General features: G+C 46.8%; 1 long non-coding RNA gene across 2 annotated transcripts in view; it reads right to left on the bottom strand.

Annotated features, from left to right (window-relative positions):
- Positions 1-4,257, bottom strand: part of LOC129014518 (uncharacterized) — a 123,198-nt gene extending 118,941 nt beyond the window's left edge. The window contains exon 1 of one of the 2 annotated variants that reach the window (XR_008494237.1): positions 3,773-4,257. This is a non-coding gene — a long non-coding RNA (uncharacterized LOC129014518). The remainder of the gene's footprint in view (positions 1-3,772) is intronic. The other variant, XR_010123850.1, reaches the window with a different exon arrangement.
- Positions 4,258-12,272: the final 8,015 nt, after the last annotated feature.

The following is a 12,272-nucleotide window of genomic DNA, read 5'->3' on the forward strand; positions in this document are numbered from 1 at the left end:
TTTGAGAAGCATCGTTTAGTATAAAGTTTAAAAACATGAATGTACATGTCCAATACCTCCAAGAAGATCAATTAGAGCTTTAGATTCCTAACCTACCTGGGCACAGCAGCCAGATCCCACCTCAAACAACCAGCAAATTCACATCCAAGTTGGAGTGGTGGGGGGTGGGATGTTTTTATCAAATTTTTAACAAATTAATTGTACTAGGAAAAAATTGTTTGTAAAATAATTGTAAAAAATTAATTGTGCTAACTGCTTCTGTTAGTTAATTCCTAGTACACATCATAAAAAGTATAATTTTGAAAACAAAAATGTTGGCCATGTCTCTTCATAATGCTCTTCTAACTTAACACTGGATGAAGCTAACAAAAAAGGGAAAGCAATGGGTTTTCTGATGAAATATTCATAATCACTTTTAGTTCTTGTTTCCATTTTAATTATAATCTATTTACTCATTTAACTGAGTATTTGTTAGTTGTATACCATAAGGTCACCATCAGTAGCCATACCATGTCCCCTATAAGAGAAATATTTAAGTGCAAGATTTTGCAAATGACAGCTCACAGCCCCACTTAGCCCATTGCCCATTTTTGTACCGCCTGAAAGCTAAGAATAGTTTCTACACTTGCAAATAGCTGAAAAGATCCAAAGAAGACTATTTCATGACACATCTACATTATATTAAATTCAAAATTCAGCATCCATAAATAATTATTGGAATGCAGTCACACCCATTCACTTACATATTATCTATTGCTGCTTTCACACTGCAACAGCCAAATTCCAACTGGCCCACAAAGCCTACAACGTGGGCCAGGTGTAGTGGCTCATGCCTGTAATACCAGCACTTTAGGAGACTGAGGCAAGCAGATCACTTGAAGTCAGGAGTTTGAGACCAGCCTGGCCAACATGGTGAATGAAACCCTGTCTCTACTAAAATTAGCCAGGCGTGGTGGTGTGCACCTGTAATCCCAGCTACTCAGGAGGCTGAGGCATGAGAATCGCTTGAACTGGGAGGCAGAGGTTGCAGTGAACCGAGATTATACCACTGCACTCCAGCCTGGGCCACAGAGTAAGACCCTGTCTCAAAGACCCTCCTAAGAGGGTCGCACCTTGCCCTCTTAATCCTAGAGTCAAATCTGATTAGAAACATTTTCCTCTTGGGAATCCCGCTCATAAGGAAGATCACTGTGCTTTCTGTTAAATAAAACAGCTCCATTTAGTTGCCTTATTCGTTCTCAGGCTTACTGTATTTCATCAGCCTGAAGACTGCGTTTGACATCAATTTTTAGAGAGCATTTGTTTTTACAAAGGAAAAAGAAATAACAGTGCAGATGTTGAACCTCAAAATCCATACTTCTCCAAGTTATTTTAATTCCAGAAAGTAGGAATGTGCTGGAGGTTTCTTGTGTGGAGAGAAAGGAGGTGAATGAATACAAAAATAGACATATCACTGTGACTAAATAAAATATTTTATGTCTGTTTTCTTTTTCTATTAATTTCAAAATTAGAGAAAACTTTAGAACAACAACAACAAAAAATAAGTGAATTATGGGAGAGTGGAAACTCCAGGACACAATCAAACTAGATTAATTAAACTAAATTAAAATAGGAATAGCTCATGTCAAACCAAAAAAATAATAACGATGAAAATTTCAGCTTTGTTATCAGAAAAGTAGTATGGTTAAACACGGGCAGTCTTTGCACTTAAGGAGTCTGCTTAAACACAAGTTCCCATTCCCAGACCTCATCGGTGAATGTCGATAGCAGAGTTAGACCCTAGCAGCAACCTACTTTACAAATGTGGGCATTTCTGGCGGGGCACGGTGGCTCACGCCTGTAATCACAGCACTTTGGGAGTTCGAGGCAAGTGGATCACGAGGTCAGGAGTTCAAGACCAGTCTGGCCAAGAAGGTCAAACCCTGTCTCTACTAAAAACACACAAAATAGCCAGGCGTGGTGGCAGGTGCCTGTAACCCCAGCTACTTGGGAGACTGAGGGAAAGAACTGCTTGAACCTGGGAGGCAGAGGTTGCAGTGAGCCAGGATCGCACCACTGCACTCCAGCCTGGGCAACAGAGCGAGACTATGTCTCAAAAAAAAAAAAAACACAAAACGGCTGGGGGGGGGGGGGCGGGCATTTCTTAATGGCCCAATCTCTTCCTTTAACTGTGCAGGATAAGCCAAGCCCCCATGATGGAACTAGGTAAGTGACAGGAGCCAGGAGAGCTGCTCACCAGAGAAGGTTGAGACCAAGTCCACAAGTGCCTCCCAGAATATTAGAAACTGGGTAACTTCCGTGAAATGAGGCGAAGTACAAAGCCCTCTGCACCCCACTAAACACAAGGTGGGCCCCAGCCTCTCAAGGCAGGGAGTGGGAGACCAGTGGGAGCAAATGGCACTTCCCACCTGTTCTTGGCTGTAAAGAAGGCCTGCAGCCCACACCAGGAGCCAATTAAAGGGAATTGTGCCTGGTTCAGAATCCCAGAAAGCCATCAAAGTAGGGTCTGATCCCCGGGAGTGATCCCAATTAAAAGGGAGCGCCTTATATCAGCACGACAATTGAGCAAATGGAGCCACGTGGTCCTGCTGTCACACTGAGCTCTCTAGAGGCAGCACGGTGCTTGAGAGGCTCTGCCTGCTTCCTTGAAGGGAGCTTCTCCTCCCCAGACCTAGATAGGGACAGAAAATTATGTCTCTATGTTACAGCTTTGGAAAAATAGCATTTTTAGTTTTAAAAAATTTAAGAATATTTTTAGAGATAGGGTCTCGCTTTATCACCCAGGGTGGAGTGCAGAGGTGCAGTCATGGCTGGCTGGACTCAAGTGATCCTCCCACCTCAGCCTCCCTGAGTAGACAGGGCTATGGGCACACACCACTTTTTTAGAAATTTAATTGACGGTCTTGCCATGTTGCCCAGGTTGGTCTTGAACTCCCGGCCTCAAGCTATCCTCCCACCTTGGCCTCTCAAAATGCTGAAATTAAAAGGCATGAGCCAATATACCTGGCCAAAAGGTTTTTTTTTTAAGTAGTATTCTCCGAAAGATCAAGGTGTTGTATAACACAGCTTCTTCAATAAAGAAGATAGAATAACTGAAAAAGCTAACATTTGGGGCTGACACAATTAAAAAGAGGAGGACTGTCTGCAGAGCCAGGTGGCATGCCACGGCTGTGGCTCACTGTTAGTGACACATTTAAGGAGTCCAGCACAGTGTCAAGCAAGCACTTTGCACAGGCAGAACGCAGGGTGGTGAGCACAGAGCTAGCAAGCGTGCACGGACACTAGCTAGGTGGGCAGCCTCTGTTCCTCAGGGCCAATATAGCTGGGGACAGCGCCTGGGGCACAGAAAGCATCCATACATGATCCGGTGCTGTGGTCCTCGTTTCTCAAAACAAGAAACCTGAGCACAGAAGTTAACTTCCCTGAGGACCCACAGCTTCTAGACAGTGGTGCCTGCAATCAATATTTTAAAGGAAGGCACCATAAGATTCATTTATGGTTTTGTTTTCTTTCTTTTTTCTTCTCACATGGCACATGTGGAATCAGGTTCCAGGGCAATCAAATTTTACCAAATCATAACGGCCAAACACAAGGAGGAGCTCCAGCACGGAGTAGGCATTACTGAAGAGAAAACAAAATCTACATAAACGACTCGTGGGGTAGCCCACAGTGCCCAGGACGGTACCCCGTTGAGCACGTTCTAGTGTCCCGTCTCAGACACCCCTCCATCCCAGGCAAACCCGGACAGCTGGCAGCCAAGCCCTTAGCTCACCTTTAAACCATCCTGAACAACAAACCGACTCAGAGCCGAATATCCAGAACGTTCGTGCTGGTGCTCCTGGGTCCGGAATTGGTGGGTTCTTGGTCTCCCTAACTTCAAGAATGAAGCCGCAGACCCTCGTAGTGAATATCACAGTTCTTAAAGGCAGTGTGTCAGGAGTTTGTTCCTTCTGACGCTCAGATGTGTTCGGAGTTTCTTCCTTCTGGTGGGTTCGTGGTCTAACTGGCTCAGGAACGAAGCTGAAGACCTTCACGGTGAGTGCTGCAGCTCCTTAAAGCACCGCGTCTGGAGTTGTTCCTTCCTCCCGGTGGGTTCGTGGTCTCGCTGGCTTCAGGAGCAAAGCTGCAAACCTTCGTAGTAAATGTTACAGCTCATAAAGGCAACGTGGACCCAAAGACTGAGCAGCAACAAAATTTGTTGCAAAAAAGCCAAAGAACAAATTTTCCAAAACATAAAACAGACCTCAGCGCGTTGCCACTGCTAGCTAGGGCAGCCTGCTTTTATTCTTATCTGGCCCCACCCACATCCTGCTGATTGGTCCATTTTACAGACAGCTGATTGGTCTGTTTTACAGAGAGCTGATTGGTCCGTTTTGACAGGGTGCTGACTGGTGCGTTTACAGTCCCTGAGCTAGACACAAAGGTTCTCAACTTCCCCACCAGAGTAGCTAGATACAGAGTGTGGACTGGTGCATTCACAAACCCTGAGCTAGACACAGGGTGCTGATTGGTGTGTTTACAAACCTTGAGCTAGATACAGAGTGCCGATTGGTGTATTTACAATCCCTTAGCTAGACATAAACGTTCTCCAAGTCCCCACCAGAGTAGCTAGATACAGAGTGTCATTGGTGCATTCACAAACCCTGAGCTAGACACAGGGTGCTGATTGGTGTGTTTACAATCCCTTAGCTAGACATAAAGGTTCTCCAACTCCCCACCAGACTCAGGAGCCCAGTTGGCTTCACCCAGTGGATCCTGCACCGGGGCCCCAGGTGGAGCTGTCTGCCAGTCCCGCGCCGTGGGCCTGCACTGCTCAGCCCTTGGGTGGTGGATGGGACTGGGCGCCGTGGAGCAGGGGGCGGCGCTCCTCGGGGAGGCTCCGGCCGCACAGGAGCCCACAGAGAGAGGGGGGAGGCTCAGGCATGGCCGACTGCAGGTCCCGAGCCCTGCCCCGTGGGAAGGCAGCTAAGGCCCGGTGAGAAATTGAGCACAGCAGCTGCTGGCCCAGGTCCTAAGCCCCTCACTGCCCAGGGCCAGCGGGGCCGGCCGGCGGCTCCGATTGCGGGGCCCGCCGAGCCCACGCCCACACGGAACTCGCGCTGGCCCGCAAGCACCACGTGCAGCCCCGGTTCCCCTCCGCGCCTCTCCCTCCACACCTCCCCGCAAGCTAAGGGAGCCGGCTCCGGCCTTGACCAGTCCAGAAAGGAGCTCCCACAGTGCAGTTGCGGGCTGAAGGGCTCCTCAAGCGCGGCCAGAGTGGGCGCCAAGGCCGAGGAGGCGCCGAGAGCGAGCAAGGGCTGTGAGGACTGCCAGCACGCTGTCACCTCTCACTCCCACCCGCTGTCCAGAGCTGCATCGTTGTGCTTTCAAGGGGCATCGCCTTATCACCCTCCCCTAGATCCTTGGCCTTTCGGGGCCCAGAACGCTAGGGAAGCCCAGCGGCCGGGAGGAGTTGGGCTTCCGTTCCATAGCGGCCCCGCGGCCAGCACAGGCCCGCAGAGCGCGCAGAGCCCGGCCACCTGGCCGCCGCCTGACCCAGGAAGCGCAGCGCGAGCTCCTACTCCGTCTTCATGGACTCCCAGCCCAGCTGCGTGGTGGTGACTGGTAAAACTATATTTTTTTTTTCTCTCCTCTTTGTTGCTGCTTTTAGCCTGCCCCTGGAATGCGCACTGGCCTGATCCTGGGTCTTAAACAGTTCTCTGAGGGGAAAAAAGAATAGCAACTGGTGGTGGTAATAATTCCAGATGGAAACGAACTTGCTGCTGTGCCCTATTAATAAACAATCAGGAACACAGGCATTTCTGCTTCGGTGGCTCATTCGCTTCAAATAACTCTTGAGTGGCAGGCACAAAGGTGCCACCGGTGGCTTAGGCTCAGACCTTGCCCTTCAACCCAGCAGGGAGGAAGCTGAGGCTGGTACCTGCTTTCCCTGAGTGGGGCTCGAGGCACGTGAGGTATCCCTTGTGGGTGCAGGCTCATGGCAAGAAAGAGGGATCTATACACCCAGAAACCACAGGGCCCTCACAAGGTTTGCAAGCCCGTTTACAACGGCCACCCGCAAAGGAACACACAGTCCCCACTCCCAGAGTTTGACCTGGCAACACAAGAACTTCAAACCTTCACTTGCAGAGTTGATTTTTCTAATTTAAAACAGGTAAGAGATGTCATATTTTCTCAGGTGCTTCTCTGAAGCACCCCCTGAGAGCCACTAGCTGGAGACCCTGAGCCCCAGAAGGTCAACTTGGAAGGAATGGTGGCTGCTCACTCCTGCAAACACCAGCACATCCAGAGTCACCCGCACCCACACATACTTCACCAAGTCAGCATCCCAGCTGGTCCCTGGGGGCCTGATCTTCACAAAGCTCTTTATTTTTATTAATTTTTTTTTGAGACAGAGTCTTGCTGTGTCGCTAGGCTGGAGTGCAGTGGCGCAAGCTCAGCTCACTGCAACCTCCGCCTCCCGGGTTCAAGCTATTCTCCTGCCTCAGCCTCCCAAGTAGCTGAGTCTACAGGCACGCACCACCACGCCCAGCTAATTTTTGTATTTTTAGTAGAGATGGGGTTTCACCATGTTAGTCAGGATGGTTTCAATCTCTTGACCTTGTGATCTGCCCACCTAGGCCTCCCAAAGTGCTGGGACTACAGGCATGAGCCACTGCGCCCGGCCCTATTTTTATTTTTATGTTTTTAATTTTTCTGAGACAGTCTCCCTCTGTTGTCCAGGCTGGAGTGCAGTGGCTCAGTCATAACTCACTGCAGCCTCAAACTCCTGGGCTCAAGTAGTCCTCCCACCTCAGCCTCTCGAGTAGCTGGGACAACAGGCACTCACCACCACACCCCACAATTTATTTTATTTTAGTTTTTAGTAGAAACAGCGTTTTCCTGTATTCCCCAGACTGGTCTCTAACTCCGGGGCTGAAGTGATCCTCCCGCCTTGGCCTCCCAAAATGCTGGGATTACAGGCATGAGCCATCATGTCCAGCCTTCATTTTTAGTTAGACACATTTGGCCGGTTTTAAGTTTTCTGAATTGTGTTGGATGAAGAGACAGGGTTTCCTGGATGAATGGGAAATTGAAAGTTGTGTCGCTTAATCTTTTCAGACTATAATTCAAACTCTTATCGACCTTCTGAGAAAAAGAAAGTTCTTTGGGAAACCTTTTATCTCCCTTGCTCTTATTTGTGTTATTTTGGTTCTGGAGATTGAATGGTTCAAATTACTCTTGAATTCCTAAGGAAACTGTACTCTAATACATGCAATGCTTGTCATGAATGAAATATGAACATTGAAGCACCATCTTAGAATCACTCTGACCCCTGCCTTTGTCTTGTCAGCCTGTGGTTTGCTGGCAAACTGGAGATTGTTTGATGAAATACCTGATAATCAGCCACGATTTGGGAATGCCCGCTGGATTCCAGAGCATGGCCTTCCTGTGTTAGAAATGCTTAGAGCTGCCAGGGGCAGTCTCTTCATTTAATTGGATTTGCTTCGTGTGTAAATCTCGCCAAGACAATTGGCATGTAGACAGATGGTGGGAGAACCAGGGCTCTGACAAATTGCTTCGAGATCAAGGTGTTCAGACTGGCACCAACAATAACAACAAGAGTGAGAAAACATGCATCCCTCCCATGGGCCTCTCAGAATTCTAAGAGATTTCTCCAGCTCCTATTGCAAGTTCCACTGGGGGGCTGACCAAGTTTAAAGTGAGGTTTGACCTTGCAAAACAAGAGCTTCAAACCTTCACTTGCAGAGTTGATTTTTCTAATTTAAAACAGATAAGAGATGTCATATTTGCTGATATAAATATGATTCTAAAGCAGAATGTGATTTTTGTGTGTGTTGCTGCATTTTTATTGTATTTTTATTATCCCAGGAGGTACCTGGCTTCTCAGTGCTTTTTTTTTTCTTAATCTCACTATTTTCTATAACTGCCCTTTTTTTTTTTTTCTGGCTGTTTCCAGGGGCAGCTAAAGTCTTATTTATTCTAAAGAATTTGGTCAAATCAGAGGACAGCATGGGCTTTTTGGGACGTCCTGTCCAAAACTTTTTCATTCCCTGAGAAAGTTTTTACTCCCTCATGAGCCAACCCTGTTTGTGGGTCCAGACCCAGATATTCAGGAATTGCAAAGGCATAATTCAAGTTTCTCTCCAGAACTGGTTCCTATTCTAAAGGTCTGAGGTCCAGGGAGCTGGGTTTTCAGAGACTGACATTTAGTCACAGCCCTTTTCTCATCTAAGAATTTGAATGACTTGAGAAATATGTCACAGGAATCAGAGATGGAACTGAAAACCTCAGCTGTACTCCAGGATAAAGCTGCGTTACAGAATTCCACTTGTATCTGCAGCCCACTTAATTGAGCACCCGACTCCATCACAGGCATATCTAGCACTGGCTAGTCTCCCACACAGGGGGCCACATAGTTTTTAAAACTTTTTATTTTGAAATAGATATTCATAGGAATTTGCAAAGAAGTGTACAGAGAGGTCCCCTGTACCCTTTACCCAGCCTCTCCTGATATTTCAGTATAAAAGCCAGGATATTGACATTGGTGTAATTCAAATTTGTATGTGCGTGCAGTGTGTGTGTGTGCGTGTGTGTGTACTTTCAGCTCGTGTGTAGCTTCCTATAACCACCACCACAATCAACATACCTAGCAGTACCACCACCACAAAGCTCACTCGTGCTCCCTTTGGGAAAAGGAGTATTTACCCAATTCCTATACCCCCACTATATCTTGGAAGTAACGAACTTGTTTTTGATTGTTACAAGCTCATAGGTAGAAGAGACTAGCCTTGTCTCAGATGACTTTAGACTTTGGACTTCTGAGTTAATGCTGGAATGAATTAAGACTATGGGGGACTGTTGGGAAGGCATGATTGTATTTTGAAATGTGAGAAGGACCTGAGATTTGGGAGGGGCAAGGGGTAGAATGATATGGTTTGGGTTTACGTCCCTTCCCTAATCTCACGTCAAATTATAATTCCCAGTGTTGGAGGAAGGGCCTTGTGGGAGGTGACTGGATCGTGCGGGTGGATTTCCCCTTTGGTACTATTCTCATGATAGTGAGTTATCACAACATCTGGTTGTTTAAAAGTGTGTAGCACCTCCCCCTTTTCTGTCTTCCTCCTGCTGCAGCCGTGTAAGACATGCAGGCTTCCCCTTTGCCTTCTGCCATGATTGTAAGTTTCCTGAGGCCTCCCCAGCCATGCTTCCTGTACAGCCTACAGAAATGTGAGCAAGTTAAACCTCTTTTCTTTATAAATTACCCAGTCTCAGGTATTTCTTTATAGCACTATGAGAACAGACTAATACTACTGGCAACAGCTGACCTGCTGGGTAATGCCCAGCTTCCCTTGCACAGGCCCCCATGCTGCTAGAAGCCAGTTCCAGACAGTTATGCAGCATCTTCTCCTACCATCCAACTCGTCTGTGCTCCAGCCACATAGGGCAACTTGATGATCTGCAAGGTTCCATGCTCCTGCCTGCCCCAGTGACATGCCCATGCCTTTCTCTCAGCTGCTCCTCTCTCCTCCTAGATGAGTCCCCACACCCACTCCTTGTTGGTCCTCTGCAGAATCTCTGGCCAGTCCCCAGCAGAGCTGACCTCTTTCCTCTGAACTACCCTGGAATGCCCTTGGAATTTTATTGGCTCCTGTTCCGCTTATCCACTTGTTTTTAGTCATACATTTAAGAGTCTTTTGAAAATGGGAGTTTTTTAGGAGAAAGATGATGATTTTCTCTATTGTTATTTCCCCAGTGCTGACGGAGTTGGTGGTCAGCAAATGTTTGAGTGAATGAATGAATGAATGAAAAGTGGGGTCCTCTCAGAGGTGAGCAAACGCTTTATTTTAATTGTGTTCAAGTGTCAGATGTCCCAGAAAAAAGCACAGACCCTAAGGCTAAGTCCATGTGCTATAATTCTTGGAGATCCAGAAAGCACGTAAGTAGGTAAAGCTGGAAAAGAGCATCAGTCAAGAAGCTCATGGAATCCAACCTTTCCCAAATGTGTTGGTCCTGGCCCCAGGGCAGGTGGGCTATGCAGAGCAGGCACCGTGGCAGCACCACTGCAGGTGCTGACTGCAGGCCCCTCACTGCAGAGCCACACATTTCTCTTAGATAAGGCTGACAGTAGGGGCTGTGCCTGGCCTCAGCCTCCTTCTTCTCTCCACCCACCATCTTCTCTCTCACTTCTTCCTTCCCCTCTGCAAGGCAGCATGTACCACAGGCACGTTCCCAAATCTAGACCTGCCTCACCATATGTGAACGTTATGTCCCATGCACCAAATGCCAGTGTCCTTAGCTACAAAGCTCTACCTCTCACCCCATTCGTCCTCCTGTTACCCCACATGGCCCCATCACCCCTCCCCTACATGGACTCAGTGTCCCTTGGCTCCCACAGGGATACCCCTATCCCATGCTTCCAACACATCACTGCATCTGCCCCTAAGGCACCCTCCTACAGCCCATCCCAGTGCACACATTGAGGTGGAACCCCAGTAAGATTCTTCCCTGAAGCTGCTGCCAGTCAGCATCAAGCCAGTTAAGCCAATTACACCAATCCCCACATGTAAAAAGGTTCGTGGATCTGTGTCTAAGTTTCTTGGCAGCTCAGGTCTTAACCCAACAATGGACTGCCTTACCCAAGTGCTTGGGGATCCCTGTTTCTTACTGGATTTGACAGGGGGACCAATAGCTACTTTTAAGTACTAGAAAAGATGAACTAGAAGAGTAATTCACAGAAGATGAAAATCAAGAAAACAATGTCCAAACAGACTCCCCTCCCAGTGGGCTCTATCTCCAGTTCTTGGGGCTCTTTAAAATGTGCCATGAAATAAACAGAGCTAGGTGCCTTCAGGCATCCCCGAGGTCACTCAGATTTGTTCAGTCTGTGAGGGTCCATATGGGGAAGTGGCTGACAGTGGGAGGCGGCCACGCAGGGGCTGCAGGGAGCCTTGCTGCAGCCACAGTATCTCAAGGCAGTCTTTGGCCTTCAAGAGATGTTCTCTTACTTCTGAACTGGAACCTTGCCCTTCTCTTTAGCCTCCAGCTCTGATGAAAACAGGCCATCCTGTTGGAGGGACCTCCCCACACCTGGCTTTCTCCTCTCCCTGATCTGAGCTCAGGCTCCCACCAGCTCCCTTACAGCTGGATCAGGGGAACTTCAAGGGACCATCCAGAACTCTGCACCTCATGACAACCCCAAAGGCCGGGGTTCCCTTTGGAAAATGCCTGAGGCTGCACAGCAGTATCTGGGCCCAATTCACTTACAGGCACAAACATCATGCCTTTAAAACTCCTAGTGTAAGTTTTCTAAGTTTCTTAGAAACTTGGAAATCGTAGAGTAGAATGAATCCTAATGGGTGGGGGGGCTGCATCACTGCGAAAAGTGAGAAAACTTCAGTGGACGGTGACGTGACATCAAATTAAGTCTGCATTTTAAATTTAAAATATATTTTAACTTCATTTTAAATTTAAAAGAAAGTAAATTACATAGGGAGAACGTTTTCAGTCCTGCTTATTAGGGCAAGAAGAAAGTTCCAGTTTGCTGATGCTATTTCTCTAACACCCCCACACCACACACTGATCTTCCTCTTCAACAAACCGGAATGAGGCTTCAGGCTCTGAACCTTGATCAGGTCACTACATCTGACCTGATATTAAGGATACTTTCTTATTTTTATTTTACTTGGGTTTTTCAATATATAAATCTCTCTCTATATATATAGATTTTTTTCAATATATAAATATGTATTTTTTCAATATATAAATCTCTATATATACACATATATATAGTAAATGTATGTAACTTATACATTTAGAAACTTAAAGTATCCTAATGTCAGGTCAGATGTAGTGACCTGATCAAGGTTCAGTGCCTGAAGCCTCGTTCCTATTTGTTGAAGAGGAAGATCAGTGTGTGGTGCAGGAGTGTTAGAGAAATATATATATATATATAAATTTCTCTCTATATATAGAGTGAATATATAATATATTTAAGCTTCTAAATATATTTTACATATGTGTGCATGTGTAGATATATATATGTGCATACATATATATATATAGAGAGAGAGAGAGAAGCTTAAAGGGAGAGTCCACTGGAAGAAAATGTACTGATTAAATCACGTGAGTGATACACAGACAGTGGCAATGATGAGCAGCATTGACCACAGCTGTAGACATGGCTACACAGCAGAAGCATTATTTGAATGAGGGACATTTGGGAAACATGGGGAAGTAAAACATCCTTGTTTCAGAGATGACAAAAGCAA

The sequence above is a fragment of the Pongo pygmaeus genome, chromosome 16 (assembly GCF_028885625.2).
Source record: "Pongo pygmaeus isolate AG05252 chromosome 16, NHGRI_mPonPyg2-v2.0_pri, whole genome shotgun sequence".
NCBI classification, from domain to species: Eukaryota; Metazoa; Chordata; class Mammalia; order Primates; family Hominidae; genus Pongo; species Pongo pygmaeus.